The sequence below is a fragment of the Budorcas taxicolor genome, chromosome 15, assembly GCF_023091745.1.
Source record: "Budorcas taxicolor isolate Tak-1 chromosome 15, Takin1.1, whole genome shotgun sequence".
Lineage (NCBI taxonomy): Eukaryota > Metazoa > Chordata > Mammalia > Artiodactyla > Bovidae > Budorcas > Budorcas taxicolor.
Genome location: NC_068924.1, coordinates 29,912,195 through 29,921,818, shown reverse-complemented (window position 1 = coordinate 29,921,818; position 9,624 = coordinate 29,912,195).

Below are 9,624 nucleotides of genomic sequence, written 5' to 3'. Positions count from 1 at the left end.
AAACAGGCCACAGTGTGCGATGGACCAGCCACGGCCAGAGCCCATTCCTGGCAGCTTCCAAGAGAGAGCAGATGTGCTGTGAAGGGCATGGGGTGTGGAATTTGTGAACCTGGTTTGAAGTCCTGACTCTGGAACATCTAACCTGGTGATGGGCTAGTCTCATGATCTCCCCAAGCCAATGACAGCTATCTAACTTGTTGCTACACAGTGTCACCTGAGAGGAGATAGGGGAAGTTTTCCACAAAATAGTCAGAGTTTTTATCACCCGCGTGGGAGGATGGGCAGTATCCTAGGACTGCCTCTTTTCCCAGCATAGCTTTGCTGCATCCAAGTGGTCACAGAACCAGTGCTCCTGAGTTCGTCCTTTCTAAGGCCGAAACACATCTAGGGGCTGATCCTAGGAACGACGGGCTTGCCCACACACTCCCTCATCCCCACGCCAACCTCGGTACAGGAGCTGTAACATCTTTTATGCTCGCTGGGTTGCCTGCCTCTGATTTCCTGCCGAGTTGTGAGCCCTCATGTTAGTGGCGGTAAGCACCATCCTGACACACGCTGGTGCACGGTGAATGAATGAGTGAGTGGGCCTCATGGGTTCCTCTGTGTCTCTTTATGCACTAACAACCCAGGGCTGATTTGTCTGTCAATGGCTTGGCTTTTCCTCCAGTAGGGAGGAGCTGATGTAACAAGCTTGCACAGACTGCCTCAGGTGGAATCAGAAAAATCCTCTTAGAGGGGACAAAAAGTCTAGAAAGTCCAGTGGGCTGAGCCAAATTCCAGGTACTTACAGAAAGCTTTTGGGAAGCCCAGCCTGGTGCAGGGTCATTACCACTGGCTGTCAAGTCCCAGCCTGCAAGCCTGACCCTCATGGAAAGAAACCACAGTGCTACAAGAGAAAGTCGCTCAGGCATGGCCGACTCTTTGCGACCCCATGGACTGGAGCCCACCAGGCTCCTGTGTCCATGGAATTCTCCAGGCAAGAATACTGGAGTGGGTTGCCATTCCCTTCTCCAGGGGATCTTCCCAACCCAGGGATCAAACCCAGGTCTCCTACATTGCAGGTGGATGCTTTACTTTCTGAGCCACCAGGGAAGTCCAACAGTGCTAAAGACCTGGTTAGTAGCTTCCCCTCCAAGTACAAGCATCCCAGAACTAACAAGGGACACACCTCTGGTGAGTGGACTTGGCTGAGGAGCCGAGATGAATGTGGACCTGGGTCATGGCAGAATCTACCTTTTATCATGCCATCACATGGAGTGTTCGCCCACATGATAAGTGGGTGTCTTCTGGAGTGGGGGCCAGGTCTGAGCAAATGCAGGCACACACACAACCCCGTGTGTCCAAATACACAGATATTCACAGAATCCTTTGAATCTGGGGACCTGCACAAATGTGTGCAGACACACACGTGATGGATTTGAACAGTAATTCATACAGTGAAACGTCTAGGCCCTTGGGCCAGCAGGGAATTTCAGTCCCAGTAACAGATGACTGTCCCTGACCTGACCAGAAGTCTGGGCTCTTTTAATAACTTAACATCACAGAATTAGAGTTCGAAAGGGCCTTAGAAATCAACAATTTCAACCTCCAGCCCTGAGCATAAAAATCTCCTCTAACATTCAAAATGTGTTGACATATAGCCTCTACTTAATACCACAGTGATAGAGGACCTATTACCCTGCTTAGAACCCCATCTAATTGTTGTTATTAATAATAAAAAGAACTATAATTTATTAAGTGTAGACTTGGCTGCTAAGCACTTGCCTGGACTGGGTCAGGTGACCCAGTGAGAGATCTCCATTTAACAGAGGTTTCAACTGAGTCTCAGAAAAACTGACTTGTCCGCAGTGGTGCATTCAGCATGTGGCAGAGCTGGGATTTGAACCTGGGGCTGACTCTAACGCTCTTCACTGTTAAATCATATTAACTTAAGTTATATGAGAAATTGTTCCTCTGCTTTTCTTTCTTTCTTTCCGTGCCCCCTTTCCCATGGCATGTGGGATCTTAGCTCTCTGACCAGGGATCAAACCCACGTTCCCTGCAGTGCAAGCAGAGTCTTAACCACCGGAACGCCAGCAAAGTCCTCTGCTTTTCTGTAACTTCTACAGATTGCATCCAGATCTGGGCTCTGGAGCTTTGCAGGGGCTTCCTCTTGTCCCTCAGGGCCTTCCCTTCTTCTCATGCTGCCCCTTTCCTTTGATGCCCTCTGGATACTCTTGTTCAAATATAGGCCCCAGAGAATTTCATTCTCTTTGGATACTGTCTTGGCATGTGCACCGTTAAAATATATGTGTATAACCGAGCCACTTTGCACACACCGGAAACTAGCACAGCCTTGTTAATCAGCCTGCATTGTTGGTGTTCGGTTGCTCAGTCGTGTCTGACTGTTTGAGTCCCCGTGGGCTACAGAGCACCAGTCTCCTCTGTCCTTCGCTGTCTCTCAGAGTTTGCTCAAATTCATATCCATTGAGTTGGTGATGCCATCTAAGCATCTCATCCTCGGTTGCCCCCTTCTCATCCTGCCCTCAGTCTTTCCCAGCATCAGGGTCTTTTCCAATGAGTCTGCTCTTCACATCAGGTGGCCAAAGTATTGGAACTTTAGCTTCAGCATCAGTCCCTCCAATGAATATTCAGGGTTGATTTCCTTTAGGATTGACTGGTTGACTTAATCAACTATATGCCAATATAAAATAAAAATTTAAGTGAAAAAAAATATGACATTGGCATTTCAGCCAGTGACCTCATATCACTGACCATTTTAAAGAAACTGTGGCATTTCATTTGATTATATTTTCTTAGCTCTTTTCTGCAATGACTACTATAAGCTATTTTTTTTTTTGCAGTTGAGATTAAAGAATACGTTTTCAACTTATTATTCTAGCTACTTTTAAGAACATTTTGAAACACAGTTTGTCAACCAGGGCTTCGGGTAGCCCTGCGGCTTTGAGGCATCTGCAAATGGCGTAAGCTGACTTCCTGTGCCAAGGAGTTGATCAATGCCAGGCCACGATTCAAGGGCTGAGTTCTGGTTACCATCCACTAGAGACCACCCATCAGGTGACACTGATCTCCGAAGCATTTCTCTGGTGCCAGTGTCTGATGCCACCCACAACTTTGCATACTTGATTGGAAACTAGAGATATGCCAGAGGTCACTTTAGAAGAAATAAAGAACAAAGGTCAATTCCAACCCAGAAGAAAGGATGAGGTCAAGGGAGAAATGCTAGTCAGTAAATATCACACCTCTCCAGGAGATAGGGGTACCAGGTGGAGGCATCAGGTCTAGAAACACCAGTACCTGAGGGGACAAAGTTGGAGTTCGAGACATACACCAAACTTAGAAATGTGCTCGAGTTTAGTCGCTCAGTCGTGTCTGACTCTTTGTGACCCTCTGGACTGTAGCCTGCCAGTCTCCTCTGTCCAAGGGATTTTTCAGGCAAGAGGGCTGGCGTGGGTTGCCATTCCCTCCAGCAAGGGATCATTCCAATCCAGGGATCGAACTCAGCTGATGCTGAGCTATCAGCTAAGCTCCAAGCTTAGGGATTTATAGACACAAATGGGATGTTTCAGGCAATGCCCCAGTGAATCCCAGAAGATTGAATCCTGTTGGCCTGGGGCTCCTTTTTGAAAAGCCCAGATATCCACCCTTTCTGGCTCCCTTAAATATACCACCTGGCTTTTTCTACCTGGCCTCTGATCAACTTTTGAGCTATATGTAGTGAATCTTCTTGATGATAATATTTAGCCCTCATTTCTCCATTTTGCTCCTAAGGATGAAAATTGTGGTCAAATAACTTTTAGAAATGGAAGAGTATCACATGTAAGGCATTCCGTTTATGTCAGTTGGATTATTTCTCCCCTGCAGGTTACAGAAACCCTAAATCAAACTGGTTTAAACAATGAGGAAACTGACGGGCTCGTGAAATAAGAAGCCCAGAGACAGATACAGCTGCAAGGTTGATAGTTTCTGTAGCTCAGTGATGTTCTCCAAGGCTTAGATTCTCTCCATCTCATCTACCATCCACAGCGTTATTAGCTCCTGAAGTCTGGCCCCTCTCATGCTCAGAAGGTCGCTGCCAGAGTAATTGAGGCAACAAATATCTTTATTTCCATCCAGAGAGAGATTGGGTTCTCTTTTTCCAAAGCTCCAAACAAGTCTGACTTCATGTCTCATTGGCTTAATTCTCTTCAGCCCCCCTCAAACCGAACCCATTCTCTGGGGGTGGAATAGATGTTGGGAAATGTTTGCTGCATTTCTGGTCCTCTGTTCTAGCCACACTCTCAATAAAGAAATAAGATCATTTTTACTTTGCTCATGCTTGGTGAACCCATGTTAGTTCCTGGCATTCACCATTTTCTCAAGTGTCCATAAACCATCTATTTAATAACTAGTGTTAGAGCCTGACCGAGGATCACAGTCTCTGGGATTTCCTGCTCCCCGCCCCCACCCAGTTTTAGAAGCTGGAGATCCAGGGTGAGGAAACAGCAGGTGCAAAGGCCCTGAGGCTGAAAACTTCAGGCACATTTGACAAAAAGCATGGAGGGCAGCATGGATGGAAACAAGTGATGGGCATGAAAGAGTTAGGGGCCACACTGCCGGGTTAATAAACTGAAGGAGAGTAAGTGGAAGCAGGGAGAACTGTTAGAGGCTATTGCAGTCATCCAGATGAGAGATGATAGCTTGGACTAGTTAATTCCCCCTAAATATGCATGAGTTCTGTTCTGAGAATGTGTTTCTTAAGACCATTCTGTTCGTAAGTCCAACAAAGTCAGTCTAAGTCCCCAACTAACACAGTCAGCTATATAGTACTATACTGTAATAGGCTTCTGATACGTTTCATACAAATAATACATAAACATAGAGAATAAAGAAAAGACTTTTAATCTTACAGTACACTGCCTTGGAAAGTAGAGTAGTACAGTATAATAGCTGGCATACAGGGGCTGGCATCGAGTGAACTGGCGAGCAGAGTTAGACTGGAGGAGGGAGAGGAGATGGGAGACGGTGGAGCTGAAGGATCATTAGTAATAGGAGACGGAGGGCAAGCTGCAATTCCACTCACACCCGTCGTTGATGGCACAGGTTCTGGTTCCTTGTTGCAACCACATGCATGTTCATATTTTTGCAAGTTTGCAACTTGAAGGCTCGTTTGTAGGGCACTTACTGTCTTGGCTAAATAAATAGCCATTCTTGGTCCTCATCTTTAGAGGCTGATGATTCAAACTGAATGAGGGAAGGCGGTGGGGGAACCTGCTCTTGACAAGCATGTCCAGGTGGATTTTGATAGCAAGTGAATCAACCACTTGTAGATGCCTGGCAACGATATGCCCACTGTCCTGCTCGAAGCTCTTCCTGAGTGTTGGGATGAAACATGGTGCACCCTGGCCTGGAAATAAAAATCCCAAACACATAACAATGAGCATGCTTTCACTACTACCTCATTCTACTGGGGTTTCAGTTCTTTCAGCTGTATTTTCCTTTCTCCAAATTCGGGAAAATTTACTTTGAACAAACAAAGTGGGGATGATGCTTGGGCCTCTCTCAATGTTATAACATCCTCCCCAAAGAATGGAGCTCACCCTCTGATTCTTGCTCTAAAAATCTTTAATGTACCCACTGTCCCTGTTGGTCCCACCTCGCTGTGGACAATGATGTCACTGGTACCCTTCACACGGGCCTGTGTCAGGCTTGTTCGCCTGTGATGTGAGCCCTCTCCTCCCCCCGTGTGTGGGGACATGCCCCTTTACAATCTGAGCCCACAGCGGAGCTCGTTTCTGATTCCTCGCCAGCTCTATTCATGGCTGTGGCATCAGAGCTCAGTGTTTGAGAGCCTCTCAGTCCTCCTGAGCCATCTTCCCTTTCAGAGCCTCTGCCCCATGACTGTAATAGTTTTCTCTGCACCCAAACAATTCTGTCTTCTGAAATTCTACAGCCTACCTTGACTATGCTCGCTTTCCCTCTTTTATCTCTTACAAACTCTAAGACAACTTTCCCCCCAAGCTTTCTGTATTGTCTCTCTACGGCTGCGTAAAACACTGCCCCAAAACTTGGTGGCTGAAAATAGCAACCATCTATCTGCTCATATGCGGCAGTTTAGACTGGTTTTGCCCTCACAGCTGCCATCGGAGGGATGTCTGGGGGCCAGCTTCTGGCAGGTGCATCACTCACTAGCCTGGAAGCGTAGTGGGATGGCCAGGGGTGAGGGGGGGTCACCTGACCTCTGTCTCCCTGGGTCTCTCAGCTTCGAGGGGGCTTGCCTGGGCTTCCTTATATGGTGGCCACGGGGCAGCAAGAGCCAAAGAGAAGCTGCAAGGCCTGGGCTTGGTGGTCAGGCGACGTGCTTTCTGCCGCCTTCTGTTGGTCAAAGCAAGCTGCACGGCCAGCTCAATCAGGAGAGGGGAGAGAGACCCCACCACTTACTGGAGGGAATTGAAAAGAAGGGAGAACATTTTCCACTTACCGCACTTCCTTTCATTAAGTCTATTCTGAGGACCTGAACTGAGGAGACAAGGAAGAAGATGGTTCTGATCTCTAGAAAGAACTCACAATCTGGCGGCAGAAACAGAAAGCTAAAGAGAGCATCACAACACAATGTGATAAACAATAATAATGGCTGCCAGCGCTTGTGCTCTTGCCATATGCCAGGCGCTGTGCTTCGCGGTGCATGTGCTTCGTCTCACTGAGCCTTGACTGCAACCCTTGAGGGGTGGTGCATACGTGCGTGCTCAGTCACTCAGTCATGTCTGACTCTTTGCAGCCCCGTGGACTGTAGCCCGCCAGGCTCCTCTGTCCATGGGATTCTCCAGGCAAGAATACTGGAGGGGGTTGCCGTTTCCTTCTCCAGGGGATCTTCTCAACCCAGGGATTGAACACTTGTTTGTCTCCTGCATTGCCTGTATGTATTGGCAGGTGGGTTCTTTACCACTATGCCACCTGGGAAGCTGGGGGGCAGTGATGTATGTTAATAATTATGCCCATTTTTCAGATGGGAAAACCAAGGCCCAGAGACATTAGGTATCAAGAGTGCGAGGCAGAGTGTGAACTCGGTCAATGCCCAGCACTACAGCCTTTGCTCTTAGCAGGTACTGTGACCCCCTGCAAGGTCAGCCGTCAGCATGGAGAGTGTCTTGCCTATGGTCTTAGCCATGGAAGGAGCTCCACTGATGAGCAAGTAGATGGAGGAGCAGGAGAAAGACAAGAGATCACAGCAGATTTATTTTCACAGAACACAAGCAAGAAAACCCTCAACCTTCACCACTCATCCCAGGGCCCTGGCAGTCTGCTGGGGCTTTCTGCTGACTCCTGACTGAGACCGCACATAAGACCAGAGCGCACAGTGGCCTGGAGCTGCAGGAAAGACCTGAGAAGAAAAGAGTCACCCCCTCCCCCGTGTCCCAGCGACACGTGATCAGGGGAGAAACTGTTCCCAAAGCCACACAGGAAGCCACGTCTCTGAAAACTCAGCGGTGACGTCAGCCCCGCATCCAGAAGGGCCCCTGAGCCTTCCTTCCACTTGTCCCCACGTTAGCCAATTACTGAAAACAGCTCAAAATAGCACCTGCCCCTCAGCTGGGGCTGCCGCAGGAACATTGTTTGTGATCATTTTGAGGGAGAGAAAGTCGAGTGGAAGTCAGTGCAGTGAGGGAATGAGCACTGGGTGCTTCCTCCAGCTGCCAGCTCTGAGGCTGAGCTGCCTGGAACAGGCTGCAACGCAGGGTTTGCATGTTTCCTGCAAGACGCTGGTGGTGCAGTGGGGTCCTTGTACCCAGCTGCAGCCTGGGCCTCAAGGTAGCCCTGGGGAACAGCAAGAGACCCAATCTGGTGAGATTCAGGGCATCAGAGACTTTGAGGTGGGGAGCCACCCCAGGCCCCACTGGAAGCCGCTGCTGTAGGAGTTATTCAGACTGTTTCATGGCCTGGCTTCAATCCCTCCACACCGCAGTCTCCCTCCAAGAGTCCCAAGGGATTCCTCTATTCATCAGTCGCTCCTAAACTCATTTTTAAACCTGCCAAAGTCATGAAAATGATACTTACCATAAATAATAAGAAGACAACAAAATAAATATCCATTGGAGTTAACAATTACACTATGGAGCCACTTTGGGATGCAACAATCGAATGAATGAAGCGAATCTTTTCACACTGGCATGGAAATCACACCAAGGAAACTTGTCAAGTGAAACACGCTGCTATATTTAAAATGGATAACCAGCAAGGACCTACTGTATAGCACAGGAAACACTGCTCAGTTTCCTGCGGCAGCCTGAATTGGGGGGGGGGGGGGGGGGGCGGGGGCGCAGTTTGTGAAAGAATGAACACATGTATATGTATGGCTGAGTCCCTTCACTGTTCACCTGAAACTATCACAATGCTGTTTGTTAACTGCTTATGCTCCAATACAAAAATATGTATATTTTAAAGGCAAGCCATATAAATATCTGTCTATCTACCTGTCCATCTATCTCTCTATCATCCATCTGTCTATTATCTACCTATCTGTCTACCTACCCACCCATCTATTTAAACACTAAACTGATCCTAAGTGATTTCCTTCCAGGCGGGGAGAGGGATTAGAGAGGAGGGTGGAGGTAGATAATGAGGACTTTTGCTTCACTTGTATTCTTTGAATTTTTACATGAATGTATTCATGTTTTACTTATAAAATTAAAAATTAAACACATTTGCCAGCAAAGCCAAGCCAGAGAGAATGATCTGCTAACAAAATATAACCCAGTTCATTCCTCAATCCCGTCTTGGTTTGTCTGGGTTTTTCTCCTTCCTGGGCACCAGGCCTGCTCTGAACTGGCAGGCCTGTCTTCTTGCCCCTCCCCTAGGGTCCCCATCTTCCTCCTTAGCTGAAGGCTCTTGATTTCACTTGCATCCCAGCCTCACCCAGGTTCTGAAAGCCAGCAGGGAGGGTGCAGGTATGCTGGTTCCCAAAGTTCTAACTTGGAACCTTAGCCGCACAGTCAGTGTCCTGGGGGTCCACTCCCCATTGGAGACCTGGAGTCCCTTTACTTGGATCTGCCTAAGTGCTTCTGATGTCCCCCTGGGCTTTGACTGCCCAGTCTGGGCCCTGCTCCTGGAACCATATCCCCCACTGGCTTCACTGGTACAACAGCCCCAACCGGTGGCCCTGTCCCGGTGACAAGGGGAAGAGTGTGAGGTCAGCTGACGAGGGGGCAAGGCTAGGCCTGCAAAACCTCCATGCCTGGCCTCCCTGACTTGGAGCCAGCAGCCTGAAAGAACTTCTCAAGGACGTGCCTGGGCGCGGGCACCTCACTGCCAGGTGGCTTGGTTGTTGGCTTCAGTCTCCTCTGAGGGCAGTCCCTGGAGCAGAGCAGCCTGGCAGGGAGGGGGAGTCAAACTGAGGCCCCTTGCTGGGCATCGCCGCCCCCCACCTGTCTGCTCAGAGAGCTCCAACCATCTGGTTCTTCTGACTAAATCTGCAGCACGAGGCACTTTGGGAGGATTTCAGGAGTGGGGCTCCCAGGCTCCCCGGGTTGTCACGCATGACTGCACCATCTCCTCACGAAAACTCTAGAAGGAGAGAAAACTCACTCTCCCCAGCTAGCTAGTTTCTCTCAACTAGCTTTTCAGACTATTTTAACTGCTGATAGGCCT